Raw genomic sequence first — 21,468 nt, forward strand, 5'->3', positions numbered from 1 at the left:
TAGTGAGTCTCATATATTGTGCTTCAAAGTAGCACCATGATTTTCATATAGTGAGTCTCATAAGTTGTCTTGTTCATACTAGTGGGAATTTTTCATTATAGAACTTGGCTTGTATATTCCAATGATGGGCTTCCTCAAAATGCCCTAGGTCTTCATGAGCAAACAAGTTGGATGCACACCCACTAGTTTTCTTTTGTTGAGCATTCTTAGCTCTAGTGCATCCGTTGCATGGCAATCCCTACTCCTTGCATTAACATCGATTGATGGGCATCTCCATAGCTCATTGATTAGCCTCGTTGATGTGAGACTTTCTCCTTTTTTGTCTTCTCCACACAATCCCCATCATCATATTCTATACCACCCATAGTGCTATGTCCATGGCTCGCGCTCATGTATTGCGTGAAGGTTGAAAAAGTTTGAGATTATTTGAGTATGAAACAATTGCTTGGCTTGTCATCAGGGGTATAGAAGTTGGGAACATCTTTGTGTGACGAAAATGAAGCATAGCCTAACTATATGATTTTGTAGGGATGAACTTCCTTTGGCCATGTTATTTTGAGATGACATAATTGTTTGATTAGTATGCTTGAAGTATTATCATTTTTATGTCAATATGAACTTTTGTCTTGAACCTTTCGGATCTGAATATTCATACCATGATTAAGAAGATTTACATTGAAATTATGCCAAGTATCACTCCGCATCAAAAATTCTCTTTTTATCATTTACCTACTCGAGGACGAGCAGGAATTAAGCTTGGGGATGCCTGATACGTCTCCAACGTATCTATAATTTTTGATTACTCCATGCTACTTTATCTACTGTTTTGGACTATATTGGGCTTTATTTTCCACTTTTATATTATTTTTGGGACTAACCTATTAACCGGAGGCCCAGCCCAGAATTGCTGTTTTTGCCTATTTCAGTATTTCGAGGAAACAGAATATCAAACGGAGCCCAATGGATTGATTGGAAAGAATAACTTTGAGGTGGTTTCGTACCCTACCATAATATCTTCGTTCGTTCTCCGCTATTAGTGACTTTAGAGTGACTCTTTGTTGCATGTTGAGGGATAATTTTATGATCCAATTATGTTAGTATTGTTGAGAGGACTTACACTAGTGAAAGTATGAACCCTAGGCCTTATTTCCTATCATTGCAATACCGTTTACGCTCACTTTTATCATTAGTTACCTTGCTGTTTTTATATTTTCAGATTACAAATACCTTTATCTACCATCCATATTGCACTTGTATCACCATCTCTTCGCCGAACTAGTGCACCTATACAATTTACCATTGTATTGGGTGTGTTGGGGACACAAGAGACTCTTTGTTATTTGGTTGCAGGGTTGCTTGAGAGAGACCATCTTCATCCTACGCCTCCTACGGATTGATAAACCTTAGGTCATCCACTTGAGGGAAATTTGCTACTGTCCTACAAACCTCTGCACTTGGAGGCCCAACAACGTCTACAAGAAGAAGGTTGTGTAGTAGACATCAGCGGCAGCCCTAGATCCCATCTAGGGTGGCGGCCACAAGGGGGAGAGGGGGAGGCGCACCTGAGGTGGGCCTTAGGGCCCATCTGCCCTAGGGTTTGCCCTCCTCCCCTCTTGGAGGCGCCTTGGGCCTTGGTGGCAGGCGCCCCAGCCCACCTAGGGGCTGGTCCCTTCCCACTATTGGCCCATGTAGGCCTCCGGGGCTGGTGGCCCCACCTGGTGGACCCCCGGACCCCTTCGGTGGTCCCAGTACACTACCGGTGATGCCCGGAACACTTCCGGTGGCCAAAACCATACTTCCTATATATTAATCTTTACCTCCGGACCATTCCGGAACTCCTCGTGACGTTAGGGATCTCATCCGGGACTCCTAACAACATTCGGTAACCGCGTACATACTTTCCCTATAACCCTAGCGTCATCAAACCTTAAGTGTGTAGACCCTACGGGTTCGGGAGTCATGCAGACATGGCCGAGACAACTCTTCGGTCAATAACCAACAGCGGGATCTAGATACCCATGTTGGCTCCCACATGTTCCACGATGATCTCATCGGATGAACCACGATGTCAAGGATTTAATCAATCCCGTATACAATTCCCTTTGTCCATCGGTACGATACTTGCCCGAGATTCGATCGTCGGTATCCCGATACCTTGTTCAATCTCGTTACCGACAAGTCTCTTTACTCGTTCCGTAACACATCATCCCGTGATCAACTCCTTGATCACATTGTGCACATTATGATGATGTCCTACCGAGTGGGCCCAGAGATACCTCTCCGTTACACAGAGTGATAAATCCCAGTCTCGATTCGTGCCAACCCAACAGACACTTTCGGAGATACCTGTAGTGAACCTTTATAGCCACCCAGTTACGTTGTGACGTTTGGTACACCCAAAGCATTCCTACGGTATCCAGGAGTTGCACAATCTCATGGTCTAAGGAAATGATACTTGACATTAGAAAAGCTTTAGCATACAAACTACACGATCTTTGTGCCAGGCTTAGGATTGGGTCTTGTCCATCACATCATTCTCCTAATGATGTGATCCCGTTATCAATGACATCCAATGCCCATGGTCAGGAAACCGTAACCATCTATTGATCAACGAGCTAGTCAACTAGAGGCTTACTAGGGACATGGCGTTGTCTATGTATCCACACATGTATCTGAGTTTCCTATCAATACAATTCTAGCATGGATAATAAACGATTATCATGAACAAGGAAATATAATAATAACCAATTTATTATTGCCTCTAGGGCATATTTCCAACAGTCTCCCACTTGCACTAGAGTCAATAATCTAGTTCACATCGCCATGTGATTAACACTCACAGGTCACATCGCCATGTGACCAACATCCAAGAGTCTACTAGACTCAATGATGTAGTTCACATCACTATGTGATAAACACTCAAAGAGTTCAGGGTTTGATCATGTTATGCTTGTGAGAGAGGTTGTAGTCAACGGGTCTTGCCATATTCAGATCCCTATGTATTTCGCAAAACTTTATGTCATATCATAGATGATGCTACCACGTTCCACTTGGAGCTATTCCAAATTGTTGCTCCATTATACGTATCCGGTATCTCTACTCAGAGCTATCCGGATAGGTGTTAAGCTTGCATCGACGTAACTCTTTATGTCGAACTCTTTATCACCTCCATAACCGAGAAACATTTCCTTATTCCTCTAAGGACAATTTTGACCGCTATCTGGTGATCCATTCCTAGATCACCTTTGTACCCTCTTGCCAGACATGTGGCAAGGCACACATCAAGTGCGGTACTTCAGCATGGCATACCGTATAGAGCCTATGACAAAAGCATAGGGGACGACCTTCGTCCTTTCTCTTTCTTCTGCCGTGGTCAAGCTTTGAGTCTTACTCAACTTCACACCTTACAACTCAGGTAAGAACCCCTTCTTTGACTGATCTATTTTGAACTCCTTCAAAAACATGTCAAGGTGTGCGTTCTTTGAAAGTACCATCAGGCGTCTTGATCTATCTCTATAAATCTTGATGCCCAATATGTAAGCAGCTTTATCTAGGTCTTCCTTTGAAAAACACTCTTCAAACAAACCGTTTATGCTTTCCAGAAATTCTACATTATTTCGGATCAACAATATGTCATCCACATATACTTATCAGAAATGTTATAGTGCTCCCACTCACTTTCTTGTAAATACAAGTTTCTAGCAAACATTGTATAAACCTAAAAGCTTTGATCACTCCATCAAAACATATATTCCGATTCCGAGATGCTTGCTCTAGTCCATAGAAGGATTGCTGGAGCCAGCATACCTTTTAGCATCCTTAGGATTGACAAAACCTTTTATTGTATCACATACAACTTTTCTTATGAAAACTGGTAATAAAACTTGTTTTGACATCCATCTGTAAGATTTCATAATCGAAAAATACAGCTAATGCTATCATGATTCCGACGGACTTAAGCATCGCTACGGGTGAGAAATTCTCATCGTAGTCAACTCCTTGAACTTGTGAAAAGATTCTTTCCCACAAGTCGAGCTTCATAGACGGTAACATTACCGCCCACGTCCGTCTTCTTCTTAAAGATCCATTTATCTCTATGGCTTGCCGATCATCGGGCAAGTCCACCAAAGTCCATACTCTGTTCTGATACATGGATCCTATCTCGGATTTCATGGCTTCTAACCATTTGTCGGAATACGGGCCCACCATCGCTTCTCCATAGCTCGTAGGTTCATTGTTGTCCAACAACATGATATCTGAGACAGGATTACAGTACCACTCAGGAGTAGCACATATCCTTGTCGACCTACGAGGTTTGATAGCAACTTGATCCGAAGCTTCATGATCACTATCATTAACTTCCTATTCAACAGACGTAGGTGCCATAGAAAACATCTTTCTGTGTTGCATCACTTTCTGGTTGAAATAAAGGTTGGACAACCTCATCAAGTTCTATCTTCCTCCCACTCAATTCTTTCGAGAGAAACTCCTTCTCGAGAAAGGACCCGTTCTTAGCAACAAACAATTTGCCCTCGGATCTGAGATAGAAGGTATACCCAACTGTCACCTTTGGGTATCCTATGAAGATGTGTTTGTCCGCTTTGGGTTCGAGCTTCTCCGGCTGAAGCCTTAAGCATCGCAGCCCCAAACATTAGGAAACGACAACTTTGGTTTCTTGCCAAACCAATGTTCACACGGCGTCGCCTCAACGGACTTATATGGTGTCCTATCTAAAGTGAATGCAGTTGTCTCTTATGCATAACCTCAAAATAATAGCGGTAGATCGGTAAGAGACATCATAGATCGCACCATATCTCTTAAGGTTCGATTACGACGTCGGGACACACCATTACCTTGTGGTGTTCCAGGTGGCTTCAACTGTGAAACAATTCCACAATGTCTTAAGTGTTTACCAAACTCATAACTCAGAAATTCTCATTGATCAGATCGTAGGAATTTGATCTTCTTGTTATGATGATTCTTAACTTCACTCTGAAATCGCTTGAACTTTTCAAACGTTTCAGACTTGTGCTTCATTAAGTAAATATACCTATATCTACTCAAATCGTCAGTGAAGATGAGAAAATAGCGATATCCACCGCACGCTTCAATTCTCATTGGATCACAGGCATCAGCATGTATGATTTCCAACAAGTCACTTGCCCGTTTCATTGTACCTGAAAACGGGGTCTTAGTCATCCTGCCCATGAGGCATGGCTCGCATGTGTCAAGCGATTCAAAATCAAGTGACTCCAAACATCCATCGATATGGAGTTTCTTCATGCATCTTACGCCAATATGACCTAAGCGGCAGTGCCACAAGAAAGTGGTACTATCATTATTAACTCTACATCTTTTGGCATGAACATGTGTATTACCATGACTGAGATTCAATGAACCATTCACATAGGGTGCATGACCATGAAAGGTATTATTCATGTAAACAGAATAACCATTATTCTCTAATTTAAATGAATAACCGTATTGCAATGAACATGATCTAATCATATTCATGCTCAACGTAGACACCTGATAACATTTATCTAGGTTCATTACTAATCCCGAAGGCAGATGGAGCGTGCGATGATGATCTCATCAATCTTTGGAAACACTTCCAACACACATCGTCACCTCGCCCTTAGCCAGTCTCCGTTTAGTCCGTAGCTTTTGCTTCAAGTCACCAATAATAGCAATTGAACCGGTATCCAATACCCAGGTGCTACTAGGAGTACTAGTGAGGTACACATTAATAACACGTATATACTTTGTTGAAGTTGCCAGCCTTCTTATCTACCATGCATTTGGGGTAATTCCGCTACCAGTGACCGTTCCCCTTACAATGGAAGCACTTAGTCTCGGGTTTGGGTTCAACCTTGGGTTCCTTCACTTGAGCGGCAACTGGTTTGCCATCCATATGAAGTTTCCCTTCTAGCCCTTGCCCTTCTTGAAACCAGTGGTCTTGTTAAACCATCAACACTTGATGCTCCTTCTTGATTTCTACCTTTTGCGGTCTTAAGCACCGCGAACAGCTCCGGGATCAACTCCATCCCTTGGATATCATAGTTCATCATGAAGATCTAGTAGCTTAGTGATAGTGGCTAGAGAACTCTATCAATCACTATCTTATCTGGAAGTTTAACTCCCACTTGATTTAAGTGATTGTAGCACCCAGACATTCTGAGCACATGCTCACTAGTTGAACTATTATCCTCCATCTTGTTGGCTAAAGAACTTGTCAGAGGTCTCACACCTCTCAACACGGGCATGAGCCTGAAATCCCAAGGCAGAACGATACAAGCAATGCGATAAGTGGAAGGTTGGACTAGTTAACATGTCCGTTTCAGGGGCAAGCTGCGGAATAGTATGTGGAACGGGTATACTGCTCGTGATAGAGACCACCTGGGAGTTCCGTAATGCGGCATGGCTTGTCCGCTTCCCTGGTTCTTGCGTCGTTTGTGCGGCAATTGAACTGCCGAACAGGCCTTCAGAAGGATGAAGTCCTGAAAGTAAGAGAAAATTAAAAAATCGGCAGCCCCTGGTATGGTTTAAGCCGTGTTTTGGGCGTGCTGTGATGGTGCCCCTCCCCCTGTGCCCATGGTATCTCTAGAGCGTAGTGATGTACGCGAAGTACTGGCGTCGCCTTTTTGCGAGGGTTGGGGTTGAGGCCGCATTGCTACGCCTGCTCGGATCGTGCCAGGTGGTCTTGTTGTAGGTTACTCCGGGCGCGCTTGACGGTGTCCGGTCGTTTAGTGGCCGGACTGGAGAGCTGCCTGGAGAGGCTGCTTTGTACTTTCGCTGCAAGGGCCGCCATGTGCTCCTCCGTTCGAAGGGAGCGTTCGGTGTTTCCATTGACCGTAATTACTCTACGAGGGCCTGGCATCTTGAGCTTAAGGTATGCGTAATGCGGTACCGCATTGAACTTAGCGAATGCGGTTCGCCCGAGCAGTGCGTGATAACCACTGCGAAACAGGACTATGTCAAAGATTAACTCCTCGCTTCGGAAATTATCCGGAGATCCGAAGACCACTTCAAGTGTGACTGAGCCTGTACAGTTGGCCTCTACACATGGTATTACGCCTTTAAAGGTCGTTTTGGTGGGCTTAATCCTCGAGGGATCTATGCCCATTTTCCGCACTGTATCCTAATAAAGCAGGTTCAGGCTGCTGCCACCGTCCATAATGACTCTAGTGAGATGAAATCCGTCAATAATTGGGTCTAGGACCAATGCGGCGAATCCGCCATGACGGATGCTAGTGGGATGGTCCCTTCGATCAAAGGTGATCGGGAAGGAGGACCATGGGTTGAACTTTGGGGCGACTGGCTCTACCGCGTATACGTCCCTTAACGCGCGCTTCCGCTCCCTTTTAGGGACGTGGGTTGCGTATATCATGTTCACCGTCCGCACTTGTGGGGGAAAACCCTTCTGTCCACTGTTGTTCGGCGGCCGGGGCTCCTCGTCGTCATCGCTATGCAGCCCCTTGTCTTCGTTTTTGGCGTGTAACTTGCCTGCCTGCTTGAACACCCAACAATCCCTGTTGGTGTGATTGGCCAGCTTTTCGGGGGTGCCATGTATCTGGCACAAGCGGTCGAGTATTCGGTCCAAACTGGACGGGCCCCTAGGATTCCTTTTGAATGGCTTTTTCCGCTGATCGGATTTAGAGCCTCTGAATCCGGCATTAACTGCCGTATCCTCAGCATTGTCGCCGTTAATGCGGCGCTTCTGCTTGTTGCGACGCGACCTGCCACTACTGTCCCTGGTGTCCGAATTACCAGGGGTCTTGGTCATATTGTTGCTACGAGCAAGCCAACTGTCTTCTCCCGCGCAAAAGCGGGTCATGAGTGTCATGAGTGCTGCCATAGATTTCAGCTTTTCCTGACCAAGGTGCCGGGCCAACCACTCGTCACGGATGTTGTGCTTGAAGGCTGCGAGGGCCTCAGCGTCCGGACAGTCGACTATTTGATTTTTCTTTGTTAGGAACCGTGTCCAGAATTGCCTGGCCGATTCCTCTGGCTGTTGAATTACGTGGCTTAGGTTATCGGCATCTGGGGGTCACACATAAGTGCCCTAGAAATTGTCGAGGAATGCGGCTTCTAGGTCCTCCCAACAACTGATTGATCCTGTTGGAAAGCTGTTAAGCCAATGTCGAACTGGTCCTTTAAGCTTGAGTGGGAGGTATTTGATGGCGTGGAAATCATCGCCGCGGGCCATGTGGATATGAAGGAGATAATCCTCGATCCATACCGCAGGGTCTGTTGTGCCATCATATGATTCGATGTTTACAGGTTTGAAACCCTCGGGGATTTGATGATCCATTATTTCGTCTGTAAAGCAGAGTGGGTGTGCGGCGCCTCTGTACTGGGCTATATCATGACGTAGCTCCAATGAGCCTTGTCTACTGTGTTCGGCCCTGCCGAATTTGTGGCCGGCGTGACGGTTGCCGTCTCGAGCCGTGGGGCGCCCACGCGATCCGTAGATCGATCTTGTTTGCCTTGCCTTGTCCTCCAACATGTCTCATAAGTCCGGCGCATATTCCCGTGCCTTGGTACAAGGTGCGGCTTGAGTGGAGGGCCGAGAGGCCTCTCTGTCGCGGCCACGAGGTGGTCGGTCGGCCGCATCAAGTGCTTCCTCCTCTAATCGGGGTAGCAACCTGCGCTTTGGGTAGCTCTTGGAAGGGCGTTCGAGTTTATGCTCTTCGGCCGCAAGGACTTCAGTCCATCTGTCGACTAGCAAATCTTGATCAGCTCTAAGTTGTTGCTGTTTTTTCTTGAGGCTTCTTGCCGTGGCCATAAGCCTGCGTTGAAAACGCTCTTGCTCGACGGGATCCTCTGGCACGACGAATCCGTCGTCGTCGAGGCTTGCCTCGTCTTCAGAGGGAGGCATATAATTATCGTCCTCGACCTCTATGTCTGCCGCTCTCTCATGAGGGCTGGTTTCTCCATCCTCCTGTGCTAAATCTTGCTGGAGGGGGTTTTCTTCGGCGCTTTCCGAAGTATTATTATCTCCCGTGCTGGAATCACCTTGTTTGTTTTGGCGGGATTTTGAGCGGCGCCGCTGACGCCAGCGCTTAGGCTGTTTCTTGGAGGGGTCATCCTCCGCTGTTCCATCGCCATCTCCCTCTTTTGGGGTGTCCACCATGTATATGTTATACGACGAGGTGGCTTTCCAGGGCCTAGTAGGCGCTGGTTCTTCATCATCTCCTTCATCGGCGTCCATACCGTCGATGTCTTCGGAGTCGAAGTCGAGCATGTCGGTTAAGTCGTCGACAGTGGCTACGAAGTGGGTGGTGGGTGGGCTTTGAATTTCTTCGTCGTCCGTACCCCAACCTTGATGACCGTAGTCCGGCTAGGGCTCTCCTGATAAAGAGAGAGACTTCAGTGACTTCAGGATATCGCCCAAAGGCGAGTGCTGAAAGATGTCCGCGGCAGTGAACTCCATGATCGGCGCCCAATCGAATTCGATCGGCAGGGGCGCGGAGGGTTCGGAGTCCGGAGAGGAGTCCGGCTCCTTGGAGTCATGAGTCTCGCAGAGTAAGGGGCTGGTGTTCGGCTCAATCGCCGTTAGGGTCGCAGCCCCCGAGGTGGCGTCCAACCGCCCATCCTCGATCGGCGCAGTTGGCTCCGAATTAGGGATCGAAGCTGACGCGGGTGCGGCCTCCAGGGCACTGTTCGGCGGCAGAGCTAAATCATGCTCGTCGTGACAGAACGGCGCGCTCGGCAGTGGCTCGAATCCGTCGAAGATCAAGTCTCCGTGGATGTCAGCCGTGTAGTTTAAACTTCCAAATCTGACCTGACGGCCAGGGGCATAGCTTTCGATCTGCTCCAGACGGCCAAGCGAATTGGCCCGCAGTGCGAAGCCGCCGAAGACGAAGATCTGTCCGGGGAGGAAGGTCTCACCCTGGACTTCATCGCTTTTGATGATCGTAGGAGCCATCGAGCCTGACGGCGACGACACAGAGGAACTCTCAATGAAAGCACCAATGTCGGTGTCAAAACCGGCGGATCTCGGGTAGGGGGTCCCGAACTGTGCGTCTAGGCTGGATGGTAACAGGAGGCAAGGGACACGAAGTTTTACCCAGGTTCGGGCCCTCTCGATGGAGGTAAAACCCTACGTCCTGCTTGATTAATATTGATGATATGGGTAGTACAAGAGTAGATCTACCACGAGATCGAGGAGGCTAAACCCTAGAAGCTAGCCTATGGTATGATTGTTGATGTGTGTATGTTGTCCTACGGACTAAAACCCTCTGGTTTATATAGGCACCGGATAGGGTTAGGGTTACATAGAATCGGTTACAATGGTAGGAGATCTGCATATCCGTATCGCCAAGCTTGCCTTCCACGCCAAGGAAAGTCCCTCTCGGACACGGGACGAAGTCTTCAATCTTGTATCTTCATAGTCCAGGAGTCCGGCTGAAGGTATAGTCCGGCCATCCGGACACCCCCTAATCCAGGACTCCCTCAATGTCCTTCTACCTTAGGGCACTTCCAATGCATTGGCTCTTAACCTGTTATTATATGTAGTAAAAAAATATAAACAACCATCGCGATACATTATCTCTTAGGTATTGTATCTAAGGGCAACTCCAATGCTCCATCTTAGTCATGACTCGTGACACCTATGATGTGGCATCCTATTTAATGAAAAAAAAAGAGTAACCATATCTTAATATTGATATAGTTCTTAGCATCAAAGCCAAGACAACACATGCTTTTTCTCTCACAAAACACATTAAATTAAAGCCATTTTAAATACAACAATAAGATACAATGCATTGGAAGCGTTATATACCTAAGTGCACACTTAATGCATATGATATAGTCTAAGATCGATATAATACATCCATTGAATTGGCTTTGGGGTCATATTTGCATCTCAACCATGTGGCCTAGTTGTGGGGATAACGGAACGAGCGAACAAATGGGAGATAAGCCACATATAATCAATGCATTACTCATTCGTTACCCTGCATGGGAAAACAAGCTAAGAGTTGTATCTCCACTAACATACAACTATACACTCTCTCTTCTTTAAATACAATGCCACCTTCGTGTTTTACCTATAATATTGTGCTAAGGGCAAACATTTGGAGTGACCTTAGTTAAAAAAATGGGATATAATAGTTTGTTTACATATGTGCTAAAGGATGTAAAGGTAGATGCTAAGGTAAAAAACTCTAACACCGTCGCTAATCTAGATAAATCACTTCTGGTTAGATTATGATATCAAAACTTTTGCTTTAATCGACAAAATTTGTAAGTACTACAAGTCGCATTAAGAGATGTGGTAAAAGGATTTACGGCACACCAAATATATACAAAGAAAACCTAATGTATGAATGTTAGGGACGCAGATGACCTTGGCAAAGTAGAATATCTGCTACTGCACAAGTACAGGTTCGAGCAAAACATACTTCTTTACATGATTTGCAGTCATCGTCAACCAACAAATTATAAAAAGGGCTCGCCATTGGATCACCATTCCCCTTGTTATTGAGAAGGGCCACCATGGTTCTCGACACATTGTCATTTCTCCATTGATCCTAAAGGTCAAAAAAGGTGGATTTTCTCTTTGAAGCCTGAGCAAATAGATAGCAGAAATGAAATGTCTAGAATGAACATGTGAACAGTCAAGCACTTCATGGTCACCGGATGTACATCGTTTACTAATGGACAAGTCATTCGAGCAACTACATAGAGTGAAGAGGTGGAGAGTTAGAGCACGGCTAATAATAGCATCAACCGCTATATATTGGTGCCATGTCATCAAGGGATATCATTATGAATCACTCATATACACTTTTTTTTCCTTGAAGCACATCAAGAAATTTAGTTTTGCATTACATCTTGCTTCTTTCATTTTGTTTCCTCTCTCTCTCTCTCTCTCTCTCTCTCTCTCTCTCGCTCCCACATAGGTAAAAGTGTCATGTAAGTAGGCTTATAACCCCTTTTTTATACTTGCTCTTAAGGAACCAGTGCAGATGATCCTTCACAACTCTCTTTGGTAACAACGATGCTATTGAATTTAATATGTGAATGTTTCCTTTTACTAAGTACATCTCTTGAGTCTTGAGGGTGCTCATAGAAAACCCAAACAAATCTCTAGCTTCATGGAGATCGGTTACTAAAAAACAAATAGAAATCATGTGTTGGGGTTTCCACAAATTCTGGTTTTATTTTCATAAGTATAAGTAAAGTTTCAAGATTTTTGTTTTTGGTTTTTGGGACAAACAAAATGAAATGCAAATCTGAAGTCGGGCATTTGTCCCAAAAATATTAGTCATGCATATACTACATCGAGATATATGCATGTTGGGAGGTTGCCATGCTTGCAACTTGGATTAAGCTGAGATATAGATGAAATTTAGATACGATGGTTTATTGGTAGATTCTAATAAATATAAGCTACATTCTGATAAAATTGAAGACCATACGCTAGTTTGCTTTATGTAGCACACTAATAAGAATGTTTCATACATAAATTTGACATGTACTCCCTCCGGTCCTTTTTAGTTCGCATATAAGATTTGACTGAAGTCAAGCCTCGTAAAGTTTGACTAACTTTGTAGAAAAAAGTGTCAACGTTCATAATCTAAAATCAATACCACTAGATGTGTCATGACTTAAAGTTTCATATTATATAACTTTAGCATGGCAGATGTTGATATTTTTTCATATAAATATGGTCAAACTTTGTGAAGTTTGACTTCAAAGAATTCTAATATGCAGAGTAAAAAGGACCGGAGGGAGTATGTAAGATATGTCCATATGTGCATGTGGTTATTTTTCTCCAAGATTCCCTAGAACTTTTGAACATGATTTTTCTTCTAGAAAAATATAGACTCAAACGAAAAGACTTCCCTCGAGGGACTCATCCTTGGATTATTGTATGTTGCTTCGAGAAATAAAATGAATAGAAAGAAGTCTCCAACTCTCCATACGAATTGTACCTCCTTCATTTGTACAAGTAATCAGCTACTTTTTTTTGGCAAACTTAAGCCCTCTAGATGGCTTGACTTTATTATTTAGCAACCTAAACAGTGTACAAAGAGGAGTTTCCCCAGGGGAAAGGAGATGGCTTCAAAGACCATTTTGAAATTACATCTGAAGGCTTTACTGCATAAGAAAGAACAACTAGAAGAGGATTTGTGTATAAAGGCCTTTTTAGCAAAGAGAATGAGCTAGTAGATTATTGAGCCTAGGAAAGTGCCTGATCCTGAAACAGCTAAAGCAAGAAGTGAGGTTGAAGAAATATGTTAGAATAGGCCGGTTCCTCCAATGTATCGGGTTTCCAAACAAATTACTTATTGTAACAAGAAGTGTGCATCGAATAGAATCCTGCATCAGAGAAGACGAAAACCAAGTTCCAGTTCAAAGCCTTAACAACTAAAGCAACAAGAAGTAAGCCCATAGCCTCCACCTGCAAAACCTATTGCACATTCGAGGTTGCTGACTAGACGAATATTGAGTGACTAGTATGCTGTTTTTTTAGGAACACTCCAAATGAACCTTTGTTTGTCGCAACAACAGGGTTGAATGTTGCATCTACATAAGGCAAAATACATGCAAGATGTAAAAGCACAACAAATTAGTTCTTGGTGAAATTTTGATGTAAGCTCTGGCCCGGGGTTTGCTATTTTTATATGTATCCTCCATGTAATTGTATTAAGCATTGCTTTTGTGGTCCAAGTTTTCTTTTTGAAAAGAAGATCATTCTTAGCTTTTCAGTTTTTCCAGAGTAGACAAAATAGTTGAATGACAATAGAAGGATACACGTTAGGATTGAGAACATCAATTTTGAAACCAAATCAAAGCAAACCGATCTCACAAAGTTGCAATGAAAGAACAAATGTGAATCATTTTCTATATGACCGCGCCTACGACATTCTTTTTTTTATATGGGTAGAATAGTTGGATGCTCTCAATCTTGAAGCAGAAGCCCTTCTAATGAGTCTCCATTCAAAGGTTTTGACTATAGGAGCAATGGATCTGTTTTTCCAAACTTTGTTAGAATGGCAATTTCTTGATCCGTAATAAGCGAGCCTCGCCTAGTGTAAGTAGCTTGTGTGTCTTGCATAACAGTTTTGTATGGACTCTTGATAGCACAATATGTATTAGGTGTGTGAGTCCAACACATAGTATCGTTAAAATAAGCACTGATAACAGGAACACTCATAATATCATTCTTAAAAGACTCGTCAAAGAAAGTGCTAATCGTATCTGCATCCCAAAGTTTGGAATTGAGCTGCCAAAGGTCGCTAATTATGCTAGGACAAGGCTCTTTAGATTAGGCTTTACATGATCATGAATATACTTTCAATCCTTGCACCAAGGGCTTGTCCAGATGCAAGTGTTGTCATTAGCAATTGAAAGTTGACAAGAGTCGAGCATAAAAAGAAGAATTTTTGTAACCGTTGTCTACAAAGCAGACTTGCGAACACAGGAGTGGGATTTCCAAATCGAAGTATTATGAAAATATTCGAGTCTCTCATATCCTTTGGTTTGTACCTTGACAAAGATTACACGGTAAAAGTTGCAAAGATAGATCGATCCACCTTAATGACAACGCTAAAAAGAGCTAAATAGTCCGTTAGTTTTTTTTCAAAAAATGAACATTTAAGTTTGGGAAAAAATCCTGAATTTGTTCACACTATACAAAAAAAACACACTAAAAAAAATCTGAATTTGTTCTCAAGTATAAATGCATAACCGTAGAATTTCACGAAGTATATTTATTTCAGAGCTACACAAAAAAACTCTATGATGAATGTACTATTTGCTTAGATCCAATAAATTTTTCTTCCGTGCAGCACACAAATTTGAATATTTATTAATAGAAATCAGGTATATTTACCCCGCAAAAAAATCAGGTATGTTTAACATTTAAGTTTCTTTCCCCCGCAAAAAAAAAACATTTAAGTTTCTTTGCGGGGATTAACATGTACACGTACACATTTGTTTTTTAATCTGAGACTCAAAGTTGTGTTTATTTTTTTAGCAAAACTCAAAGTTGTGTGGATGTAGCCAATGATGATATATTCAGATGTACGCGTGCTTCGGTCGGTTTGCCTTGACCACGATGGTGATCCACACTCGAACCCAAGTATCCAGCGGGCCGGGACTCTAAGGGGTAGGGGACTAGGGGCCATCATCGCTTAGGTAGGTTCGCGCCGAGAGAGAGAGACCGGGTGCCACACGAACCAGACCCAAACACGGCTCCGGACTGCACCACAGTCCACAATACATCGTCCTACTAGCATAACGCCGCGGCATCGCCCGGTCACCGGAAGCTCAAAAAAAGCTGCCAACAGCTCGCGACGCGCGCGAGAGGAATATCTCAATTGTTCATGGCGATGTCGCCTCTGCCGTGCCTCGTCCTCAACTACGGCGACAAGCGGCCGATGAAGCTGTACGGGTCCTCCGACGACGAGTACTGGCCGTGCGAGATCGGCCCGCTGCTAGCCAAGCGGAACTGGGTCACCGCGCAGGGCTGGGTGCTCGCCTGGGACCCGGACACCTCCGCCACCTTCCTGTGGGACCCGCAGGATCCGGAGCACGGCCGGGTCGCGCTGCCGTCAATGGCGCAAGCTCCGCCCGAGGGCTCCGGCTGCGCGCTGTCAGGCGATCCCACGGCTTCCGGCGGCTGCACGGTGGTCCTGGCCGAGCCATATGAGAGCACCGTTCTATGGTATTGCCACGTCGGTTCGCCGGCGCCGGAGTGGGTAAGGCACGAGTACGATTTTGGGGGCAAGTTGGTGGTGCTCGGCGAGTATCGGGAGTGGATAAAAGAGCACGCCTACGGTCTGACGCCGTACGGTGGAAAGTTTTACTACACAATCAACAGTACCAAGTACGGTGTGCTCGAGTTCTCACCGGAGCTGACGTGGAGCACCGTGAAGACGAAGGGGGTCGAACTTACCTATCATCCAAGCGGGGATGGATGTGTGCATTATGAAAGCTTTCTCCTCGACCTGGACGGCAAGCTTCACAGGGTGTGGATCTTCTTTGCGAGCTTCGATTTGCGCACTGTCAATGATGTTGCCATCTATAAGATGGGTTTTGGTAGATCAAGGTGTGTCAAGGTGAACAACATCGGCGGCCGCGCAATACTTGCGGGCTCGAGTCGTGCATCGTGGTGTCCAGCCAATAAGTTTAGGTTGCGTCCCAACACCTTGTACTGAATGAGCCCTCACGACAAATGCTTACACATGTACAACATTGGGTCAACAAGGAGGTGGTGCAGGAGTGCGAAGGTGCCATGGAGCTATCGCGGCTGCCGTTTTGGTTGGTTCCCGTAAATAGTCGATGAGTCGATCATTATTAGTGATTAGTGAAGTAAAAAGAAGGTGGACTATGCAACTATTGTGACATTTTCAATACCCGAGGTGGACTTGCGATTAATTTAGCCTAAAGATTTCACCTTTCCTTTATTTTTGAACATGCTACACTACAAGAAATATGCTTAATTATGACCTTCTCGTAGTGACCATGGGTGAATTGGTCATAAATCTATGATCATTGTGCGGCAGATGGTCGTGAGCCGTTTGGGAGGGTCCAAACTCTAAATCATCATGACCATTTTCGTCAAGAAGGTCGTAGTTTTCTTATCTAAAATGGTCATAACAGAGACAACATTGATCTACACCTTTCATTTTAGCCTCTCTTGACCAATTTAAATGGTCATGACTACTGATTCACAATGCTTCAAAATGACTGGTCAGACACCTCACCAATTTTGCCGATGTGGCGTGTCCATGTGTCAAGCCACCTCAGCATTGCCTCAGACCTGACATGTGGGACCGTTAGTAGGTAGGGGCTTAAGAATGCAAAACTCCTGGTGAATCTCTGATGAAGTAACTACTTTCCTGTCTAGAAATGATTTTTGGGAAAAAAGAGCAAACTATAAAGCAGCTTTAGTTCAAATTTGACATAGTTCCTCATGAATCGGCGATAATGTGTCTTTTTGATAAGAGGTGTATCGAAAGCTTTTCACATGCAACCATTTGGTTATCTATACATAAAATGTGGTTGAATATTTTTTAAAATTATTTTGGTACAATTTTTTGACAAATATTTGGTAGGTTCTTAAAAAGGCCCATCTTTGGCACTTCGGAATTAGAAAAAAAAACGTGCAATGAAAATAAAAACTCGATTCGGTAACATTGTTTACCCGAAATAAGAAGCCATTTGAAAAATACTGGGTCATTTGAACTATAAGAGGGTAATATGTTGAGTGTTTACCCGGAATTGGAGGGTAAAAAATATAAAAGAAACAAAAGGAAAAACACACAATTTGCATATGCTTAATTCTCATTGGTGGAATCATTTGTGCCATGGATTGATGACATGGCAAACATCCTGCCATTCATTCCCAGCACTCCCATCGTCCACTCATCCATCCATCCATCTAAAGAAAAGGAGAAAAAAAAAGGAGAAGCCCACCGCACCAATCTCTCCCTCCCTCTCTCGTGCGAACCTCTCCTTCCCAACCTACGATCTCCTCGCCGCCGCCACCAACCATGCCGGCCGGTTCCGGCGAGCTCAGGCCACGCGCAGCACGACCCTGAGCTCCCCAAGATCCGCACCCCCTCCCCTCCGTTCAGATCCGCGCCTCAAGGCCCGCAACCTCGCCCGCTGCTAGGGTTTCTTAGTCGGAACCCGCCACAACCGGCGATAGCGAGGCCTAAGTTCGCGAGATCCGTCACCGGCATTGCCCAGGTAGGCCCTTCCCATCCTTCCTTGCCTGGATCCACCCTCTCCTCCTCATCTCACCTTCTCCTCCTATCCGCCCCTTTGCTGCAGGCCACCATGGCGTGGAGACGGCGACGACGGCAGGAGGGCGCAAGGCCTTGCCCTGCTCAAGGAGGAGGAGGAGGGGCGCACCTAGCCGCCGGCCATGCTCTGCTTAAGGAGGAGGGGCAGGAGGGGTCTGCTGCTAGGGAGACCAAGAGATCCTGCCCGAGCTCAAGCACGGCCACGACGACCCACTGCGGCAGGTAGCATATCCCTCCCTCTCTACCTCTGCTCACTAATGAAGCTAAGTTAAGGAATATTTGATGCAAATCATGGTTGCCTCAAGGAATTCAAGAGGGATTTGTATGAACAAGTCCAGTTTTTTTATTTAGTTAGTTAGTGCCAAACAGAGAGAGAGAAGATGAGGTCCAGATTGGTCAATTTGGCTGCCACTTCATGGATTTGTATCTATGCAACCATCTCCCTCCTGTTTGTATGGTTTGGATTGCAAGAAATTCAGTTTCGGGTGGCCTGCACCTAGTTTAACTTCTGTGAATAATGAACCATCTGACATAAATATGTTGTGTACATTCTGAATCCCCAACATGACACAAATTCAATTACTAGTGTTTGTGAACATAGCCTACCTATTCACCAAATGAAGAATCCACCCAAGATTCTGGCCATGTCGGCAAGTCCACCCCGTCCAAGGACCTCGGGGCTGTTTGGATTGCAGCCCTCAGCTGCCGATCCAAAATTTTGGTCGTTGACTAGGCTTGGCATTCTGTTTGGATGGGCACCAATTTTTTGGTGCGCCCAGCCCACCTCAACTCCTCCAGTTCAGTTTCACGCCAAATCATTGGCAAGTCTGGGGCGGCCAATTCTTACGCCAATTATTTGGCTTGCCAAGATTGGCAGGGCGTACACAGGCGAAAACCAAACAGCCCCCTCAATACCGCGCCTCCCTGCCTCAGATCTTGATTTCCCCACCTTCGGGCTTGCTCCACTTGCCCTACAGGCTCGGCGTGCAGCTCCAAGCCATCACCATTGACTTCTAGAGGGCCTTCCAGGTCCACGACAAGCTCTACACCGGCCTTGTCCCTCTCTTTTGCCTCTATGGGTAAACTTACTTGCTACAGATTATTCACAATTTCTCCATTGTTAGCAGCATCTGCTTAAGTAGAATTTTTAAAACTGGTTATTAGCTGAAATTACAATAGTTAATTCTTTTATCTGTATGTCGCCTGATCTGTTGCTTGTTGCCAGATTCTTGTTATACCAAGATTGTCTTGATTATCCTAAGATTGTAGATTTATTTTTCTCTTGAAGCTAGGTTTCTTTTCATGCATGTCTAACATCTACATGGAACTCTTGAGGTAAATAATATAAGGAGATTTTTTGTGGTACATGTGCATGAACCTATAGTCGGTTATTATCGGCTGCCATTTTTTTATTATATGCGGCTCGTTGTATAGAGGCTTATCTATGCATTAGTATTTGATGCTCTATCATGTTAGTTTCCTTGATCTGCTTTTTGAGCCTTACCATCATTTTTTTCTTGTACGCGGCAATGGCGGGAGTGCCATATTGGGCAGAGGAAGAGGATGAGAAGAAAGAAGGCTTGGGCGTCAGTGGGTGGCAATGGCGGGAGTGCCATATTGGGCAGAGGAGTGCCATGTTAGTTTCCTCTATGTGTATGTATATACGCCACCGACCACAAACCCTAGATTTAGCTTGCTTGTATAATATGATGTGACTTATGCACTATCCTCTCATTTATTTACTATAATGGAGATTTCAAATATGTTGTTATGCTGGAGGACAAGTCTCGTTAGGCCAGCAACAGTGGGGAGCTACAAAATTACCTTACCTGATCTGAACTATGAGCACCTGATGATTTTGCTTGTGCAAATAAATGGAAGTCAAAATGCTTTTGGTTGTGACTTACTTTTCCTTAGCAAATAATGTATGTATTAATTAAACTTGAATCATTGTTTTCTCCTATGACACTATGTGATTCAGTAATAAATTAGTAGACTAGAATATTTCTTGTTTTGATCAGTTTTGTGTGGAAGATATGACCTTCTTTGAATACCATGCTCATTATATGTTGCTCAAAGGTTCGCTGTCATAGCTCTTGTTCTTGTTTTTGTTGATCTAAGAAACATCTTGCATGCTATAGAAGTCCTATTAGCTAAACTTGCCTTGTAGTAGTCTCCATAAAAGTGGTTGTATTTTGAATTTAATTCTATTTGTTTGCTGCAGCGGAATGCTCATCACCTCATAGGGAAGATCTGAACCAAGTGACTGCAAGGGTTGTTTGGCAATGTGTAGGTCAATCTTACCCTTGCGGACAAGTAACATTTTTTCTCCAGATTTAGTCTACATTGTCCAGGTTGTATGCTTCGATTGAGAACCATCAAGGTAATACTCTTACCCCACATGTTGTTCTACAAGAAAAGTATAAACAAGATTCAAGTGAGCGTTTATGGGGTTGCTTGTTCATATGATTTGTTCATGTGCTTCATGTTGTAATTCCAGTCAAGTAAAGACAACAGAAACATGGTACCCTCTTTACTACTGAAGTTTTGCAACCATGTTAATAGTTAATGCAAATTGTTGGGACTCTTCTGAGAAGATTATTTCATTAGTTTATTTCTGTAACTATTTCCTGTTCAATAATAAAGGTTGAGATCACTACAAGAAATGGTTCTGATTGGTTCTACATATGAATTATGTTAAATTCTACATATGAGGTTGTGTTTCCGCCATGTATACTTTGTGTGCATGTGTTGTTTCCTTTGAGGTTAACTTATAGTTTGCAATCAGTTTGTTTTGGTTGTTTATGAGCTGTGTTGTGTTGTACTGCTCATGGCTGTGCTGTTTATTATACTCTGTTAAAGTTACACGATTCACATATCTTGATCTTGGAAGTTATTGATGTGAGCTTTTCTTGCACAGTGTTGAGAGCTAACAGACGGATAATCTTGCAGGTCCTGAAATTTTTATGGGAGTATGTCTTAAAGTCTTGTGTTTCTGTTCATTGATGTGAACTTTTAAGTCTCACTGTTGAATGTAAAACCACCATTTGTCTTTCGTTTGCTCATATTTTGTATGCTTTCTTATGTTTGATTATTCCTATTACCAGGATGATCTGAATCACTCAGAAGAAGCGGAGGGTAGAAGGAGGGCACAAGAAGCTTCGTTTCTCATTGCTGTTATGTGTGATAACTTAAAACTTGTGCTTCTCATCCAATCTTTGTAGAACTATGTTGTTGTGCGCTTGTGCACTTGTTGGATCCTTTTGTTGTGCACTTGCACATGTAGAACTATTTTTCTGTACACTTTTAGAATCATTTTGCTGTGCACTTGTTGGGCCTTGAACCTTGGTGTGTAGAGGAGTCGATGGATGATGTATTGTATTTCATGTGATGTGCTACTGAAATGAAATATACAGTTTATCTGCAATATTGTATTTTGTTGTACTTGTTTTTTAATGGGCCTATCTTGAGATATGCATGCTGCTGACAAAATAATGCATCAGCCCAAACAGATCAAACATTTTTTATAATAAAATATGTATTGGGCCAGGCCCATGTAGGCTAGATTGGTGGACTGGGCTGTGAAATTTATGATGATTCCATTTGGTCACTAGCAATGCCATGTCAGCTCAGCCACATCAGATCCTACATGGCTCAGAGAAATGGGTAATGACCAAACCAAAATTTTGGTCAATAG

General features: G+C 44.1%; 1 long non-coding RNA gene and 1 pseudogene across 4 annotated transcripts; both read left to right on the top strand.

Moving 5' to 3' along the window:
* The first annotated feature begins 15,344 nt into the window (after nucleotides 1-15,344).
* LOC147966360 (uncharacterized) lies at nucleotides 15,345-16,295 on the top strand (annotated as a pseudogene).
* Nucleotides 16,296-17,415: 1,120 nt separating this feature from the next.
* Nucleotides 17,416-21,198, top strand: LOC125532072 (uncharacterized). 4 transcript variants are annotated; one of them, XR_007293718.2, is made up of 4 exons: nucleotides 17,416-17,715; nucleotides 17,800-19,424; nucleotides 19,996-20,805; nucleotides 20,879-21,198. It is a non-coding gene; the product is annotated as an uncharacterized LOC125532072 (long non-coding RNA). The 4 variants fall into 4 exon arrangements; XR_015608860.1 differs by having other exon boundaries at nucleotides 17,800-17,993; nucleotides 18,358-19,424; nucleotides 19,996-21,198; XR_007293716.2 differs by having other exon boundaries at nucleotides 17,417-17,715; nucleotides 19,996-21,198.
* Nucleotides 21,199-21,468: the final 270 nt, after the last annotated feature.

Source organism: Triticum urartu, chromosome 6A (assembly GCF_056163025.1).
Source record: "Triticum urartu cultivar PI428250 chromosome 6A, HENAU_Tu73, whole genome shotgun sequence".
NCBI classification, from domain to species: domain Eukaryota; kingdom Viridiplantae; phylum Streptophyta; class Magnoliopsida; order Poales; family Poaceae; genus Triticum; species Triticum urartu.